Raw genomic sequence first — 6,289 nt, 5'->3', positions numbered from 1 at the left:
GCTCTGTGGAGGCCTCTGCACTTAGCTTGGGAGGTTCCAAGGTGGGGTGACTGGGCCCCCAAAGCAGGCCCATCATTTTCTGTCCCCGCCACCTGACAGAGGGGGAGGGCAGTGAAGGACCTGGCAGGAAAGCAGCGGATGGCTTTGCTTCACAGCGTCAGTTTCCCCAGTGGCCTCCCGAGGCCTGTCTTCCCCCACGTGCTCACCCCCACTCACTCAGGTGTGTGCGCACCTGGCCCCTGAGCACGCGCACATCGGCCCCGCCCCGCCCCGGCCCGCCTCGGCCCGCTCCGGCGCCGCTTGCCTGGCTCCTTAGTCGCATTCGCTGCCTGCCGGGCGGCGTGCGCGGCTGAGGCCAAACAAGCAGCCAGCACATCCTGCCTAATTTAAGTGGTAATTTCCTTTGGGGGTTTCACTCAAGTGCAGCCCTGGGAAATTCGTGGCGGAGAGCTTTCCGAGAGGAAATGTTACCCTGGACTTCCCGGAGAGTTTTAAAGACCGCGAACTTTCTCTTTTGCTTGATGAGAGCCTCTGAGAGTGGTGGTTAATTAACCAAGGGCCCTCTTCTGGGGGTGTGGGCTGGGAAGGACTGAGTGGCTCATCCTTTTCTGTTTTTTCCCTCTGGGGAGAAGAAGAGGAGGACGAGAAGGTGGAAGAGAAGGTTTTAAATGTGGGGTTTGGGATGGAGGAGGGAGGGCTGCCAGGGATCTTAGAGATGTGGTCATCCTGGTGGCCCTGGAATTTTTTCTGATGGTAAAAGCTGTTAGTTCTTCCTTTAGCCCTGGTAGTGGGGTTGGGACAGGGTGGGATGAAAAAATACGTCCATCTTTAACGACCTTGCTGGATGGTTATTGAGCAAACTAAGGTTGAAGAGCCTCTGGTGGGCACCAAGTCCTTGCCGTTGAAGATTTCAGTCGTGGGTGGGCTGAGGGTCACTCAAGAGGGTCCTAAGGAACTAAAAGCAAAAAAACCAAAAAATAGCACTTAAGAGCAGCAGGGTTGAGAGGAACTGGGTAGAAATACAAACTAATGGCCCATTCTGTTAAGAAAAATTAGAAAACAGATCAAAGCTGCTACCGGATCCCCCTTTAATCACCACTTCATTCATTCACTTCCCCCCAAAGCTCAGGCTAGGGGCGAGGCAGGGGATGTTAACCCTTTTAATTTTTTAAAGCAACGTTGTGGTATTTAAAATGATGTGTTATAAATTTTTCTATTACACTAGAGAATTAAGAGTAGGCAAATGTAATCAATTATGGCAGATTTGAATCAAAGGATTTTAGGTATTTTTAATTAAGTACACAGATTCTCTAAAGCAATGCTTCTTAACCTTTTGTAACTTCTGATTTTTCATTCAAGGAATTTCTGAGCAAGGTGTTCATGTACTCCTTTTTAAAATGTTTCCTCAAACATGAAATGTTATAATAGTAAACATAATTTTTCAAATCCATGCATATCTCCATGTAAGAATTGCTACCATCCTGTCATACTTCTTTGACCCCTCGCCCCCACCCCTCTACTTTAGATCCCAGCACTAACACCTGGGCAGTTCTTCTAATAGCCTCAACTGTTTCCCTGATTCTTCTCCCACATCTTGCTGCTTCCTCTCCACTGCCCACCACACCTGCTCATGGTGAGACAAGTGTGCAGGGTTAATTCTTGTCTGATTAGCAGCCGCTGTATTTGCAGTCAGGACCTGCCTTATTGTCTTTTCAGGGCAAGGCTGGTGCTGAATGGTGTGGGAGGCTAAGCCCAGCTTGCTGCCCTTGTTGTCTTTGCCAGAGCCACCCTAACTGCTCTTCTGTGAATTCCGCCTTGTGTCGGATGTGTGTCAGGGTGAGGAGCCCATGGGAAGGGTGTCATCAAGTTAAACCATAGTGAGGATGTTATAGAGCTAGATGTGTACACTCCACCCCACTGGTAGAAGTCAACACAACCCATCAGCCTGAGGCCTTGAAGCAACTTTCGGATGGGAGGCAGTAGGAGACCAGGAGGAGAAAAAAAGCTTCTCTACTGGAAAGGAGGAGTATTTAACAAGTGCCTTAAGCTTTTTAGGGAAAGACAAACTTTTGAAACCTAAGACTTCAAGTAACCACAACAAATTTTGAAAGGAATTCACCTGAGTATCAGGGTAGATGTCTGCAACTTATTGTTCAAACTTCAGTTTAGGCCCTAATGTTAAGTTTAACTATAAATGAGGCTGACACCATGATAAAGCTGAGCTTACCCTGGTGTCTGAGAACCACGTAGCCTGTGTTACCATCCTTCACATTTTCTAGGGCTCCTTAACTATTTAGCTTTGTATGCGTCATGAAAACTCTTTGACCTTATTGTTCTGGCATCTGTGTTAGTTGCCTTCACTTTTAAAAATTAGGCAGCTCTCAGTACCACAAATGAGTAAAAAAAAATTGGAAGTGGGGGCTTCTGATTGGAAAATTTAATGTATTATTTAAAATTGGAAAGGTGAGAATGGTAGAAGAGCTGAAAATAATAATATAAAACATTTGGAAGAGGAGGAGGTTTAGAGTAAATGAGCTAAATCCTCCCTTTTCATATTAAGGTGTCTAGAGATATTATCTCAAGTTGATAAATGGAGAAAAAGAGGTTAAGCCTCTTATCTAGATTTATGGAGGTAACTGCTAAAGGAACTAAAAACAAACAGTTAAAAGAGGTTGAATCTGAGGAGTGGGATGGAGGTGGAGGCAGAGAGCAGAGGGGCAAGAGACTGCTGCTTTTCACCCTAAGTTCTTCTGTCCTTGTTGTGTTCCCGTGCACGTGTATGACTTCAGAATTTTTTTTTTCTAAAAAGCAAGAGACAAAAAGAGGAAAACATGGTGGGAACATAAAATTTAGTCAAGAATTTGGTTTAAAAACACACACCACATTGATTCACACATTTGCTGCAGCTGGGCTGCACATTTGGCTCCGAGCTGTGCGGCAGCAGTTGAAAAAGGGACCCCTGGACAGTGGACTCATAATACCTGCAAGACAAAAACAAACTAATTCTTGGAGAGAATCATGTCTGCTCTTTGCTATGAAAACGTCAAAATGAAATTTCCTCCTGAGGTCATTCTAAAGAAAATATGGTGATGTGATTAACATTCTCAACTACCTCAATGACCTGTATCACATCTTCCCCCCTTAGTATGATTCTCAGCCAAGATAGGTGGTGTCACACCCAGGTGTAAGTCAGATAAATAATTCCATGGAGACTCAGCTCCCTGCTTAATCTAGGGATAGACTTTACAGTATTTGGAAGAGATGTAGTTTTGAAATAACAGAAGAGTTATTTTTAATTTTTAAAAATTAAAATTAAATATCTCGTCACTGAGCTAATGAAGATTATTAGGTGACATTAAGCTTGAAACTATACTTTCTAATAAGCACCTGGATTACAACTAATCGATGTTGCCTATTGAAATTTATCCATGTACCCTGACGGCCAATCAAATTGAGAGATATTTTGTATATAACATTTGTCTATGCAAAGAAATTACGCTTAGAAACACAACCTAATATATGTATGCACATGTCCTGTGCCTCTTGCTGGGCATGGAAGCTGTGTTCTAATGGTGTCTTCAGGTGAGACAGCCTTCTAGATGCAATGGGTATATTTCAGCAATTAAATAACATTGCACAGAAACTAACTTTACGGTAACAACTGTGGTTTGGTTATTACAAAAGCAATATGCTTATTAAAAATGCAACTATATGAAAACTTAAAACAGCCATTAATAGCTTTAACACTATTAACCATTTGAGTTTTTTCTATGTGTAGATATATTAAAACTGCTGTAGATAAATTACAGAATTCTCTTAAGACAGTGTCTGTCTCTCCGTGTCATTAGACATTCTTGAAAAACTTTAAAGTCTGCATAACCCATCATTTTGGTGCACATTTGGGTTATTCATCCAATTCCCTACTGTTGGGCATTGATTTTTAAAAACATGATGTAGAAACTCAATTTCTAGGGTTGATTATTAGGCCCTTTAATATGCTCTTTCCCAAAAGAAAATCTGAGAAAACAGAGATTTTAAAGAGGATAGAAATATTTTAAGGTCCCATTTGACTTATATGGACATAGTTTTGAGGGTGCTATTAACATCCCAGCAGTTTGACACTTTCATTTTTGAGGGAAATTTTATGGTCCTAAATAGGAGTATGGCTTAGTAAAATGTCTGAGGAGTTAACTACAGACCCTGAAATAGTTTCATATTTTTCAATATTACTGGTTAGGCAAGACACTAAAACCTCACCTGGACCTACAAGCCTCCAGTTTTCTTTTCCTTATTTTGACACTTAGATGACCGGGAAATATGACTTCCCTTGGTTTAACCCTTTAGTGCACTGGTTCTCAAATGGCTCCATGGACCCTTGGTTTATATGAGCTGGGCTGAGATCTTTTACGGCTAAAATTCAGTGATGCGTGTTTTGTCTAAATTTCCAGGGGGGAAAAAGTTACCAGGTAGAATTTTCTCATTTCAAAGTTTTCCCTCCCCAGATTTTACTTAAAACTTTGGCATCGGCTACAGCTTGTCTCCTTGAGACTGCTTACAGAGCTTACGAATAAGCAGCCATCAAATAGTGATGGAAAATGGAAAACCTCACAGGAGCCTACAGTGTCTAATCCTGTTAACTTTTTTTAAATGGACATGACTGCTTACTGTAGATCACAGAGATAAATAGGTAGATAGTAAATGTCTTCTGCTAATCATCTTGTTTCTGGGTTCTAGTTTATGTAACAGAGCTGACTATATCAACATATTCCTGGTATTCTGCACCTAGGTTTTCTGCCCTTTAAACCTGAGGACTAACGCTGTAGGTAGAACGTAAGCGGCCAGCTCTTAATGAGTTATAGCTATGCTGAAAATTATGACTTCTGCTAAAGCCCTTCTCCAGAAAGTCCTGGCACATTCAGATAAAATGCTCCAGCTCACGTTGAGTGTTTTGCAGCAGCACATGCCTCCGACACAGTTTTTCTCAACCCCAGGCTGTAACAATAGCACTTAAATTGACTGAACACTTCTGCCAGCTACCACTTCTCACAGCACCCTTGGGAAGGTGGCACTCCCATTCCTGTTGTACCCATGGAAGTGAAGGGTTGGGGGTAAAAAACTTGTCCACGACTGCAAAACTGTAAGTGCCACTTTCTGCATTGTTTTCCTTTAGGGTTTTTCTCTGGCTGCTCTCAGCTCCTGTCTGAAGGTGATAGTGAGAGGCATCTGGAATCCTGTTGTGGGCAGCTGAGGATTCTTGAGTACGGGGTTTGGATTTGGGAAATAATAACCTCAAAGGAGAAGGAAAGAGGCTTTTGCTAACTGTTATGTATAAGCCTTGCTACTGCACGGCATTCTGCATCTTTATTTTGTGGAGAATTAATAGTTGGGGTTGGGGGTGGGCACTTTTAAGGACAAGGTCATACAGTGCTTTGTACATTAGTGGTAGACTCCATTGCTAACAGCTTTTTGCTCTATGACCGTGGATAAGTTGTATCTCCTTGTTGGTCCTTGATTTTTCTCACTTGGGAATTTAGGAGATTGGGCTAGATGAGTGCTCATGGCGCTCCCAGCTCCTACCTTGTGTACCACTGTGACCCCCTACCCCATAGGGCATGAGGAGATCTGTGAATCCTGCTGTGTTTTTCAGGAGTGTCTCCATGGGTTTACAGTGTCAGCGAGTCTGTGGATTCAGTTCTGAGGCATTACTGCCTTAGGGCTGTTCGTTCCACTCACGCTCAAGGTGTGAGAACTTAAAAAATGGTGATTTTACTTGGGACGGGCCTTCTTTCCTGCAATACCTGCTCCCAAGGGTGCCCTGTCACTGCTCTGTTCAAAGCACTGCCTGGCGCATATACAGATCCCAGTGTGGCTTTTTGAAAAGCCAAATGCCACGGACCAAAAAAACTGGAAAGCCTCTCTCATTTTTATTGTGTTCCTGGCTATTCCAAGAGTCATTTCCTTTCCTTTCAGGGAGATAAAGAGACATATATTATGTGGGCAGAAGATGCTGTGTTCTGGTCAATAACGCAGGCCACAGAGGTCAATGGCTTTAAGCCAAGCCTGGCTGAAAGCTGCCATAAATTTTCAAGGGTGGGGGAGGAAGATTTAGAGACTGATGTACACTGGCTAAGAGGAGGAAAGACACTGGGCATAAATGGCCCTCTAAAAAAAGAACAGAGTATCAGTCCCATAAAATCCTACAGCAGTCTATACAGGGTGCCTGGAATGGGGAGAATTTTGCCCACCCAAGTTTTACTATGCAGCGGAGACAAATAAAAAGAGATCTGAA

The sequence above is a fragment of the Hippopotamus amphibius genome, chromosome 2 (genome assembly GCF_030028045.1).
Source record: "Hippopotamus amphibius kiboko isolate mHipAmp2 chromosome 2, mHipAmp2.hap2, whole genome shotgun sequence".
Taxonomy (NCBI): Eukaryota; Metazoa; Chordata; class Mammalia; order Artiodactyla; family Hippopotamidae; genus Hippopotamus; species Hippopotamus amphibius.
This window is presented reverse-complemented; position numbering follows the sequence as displayed.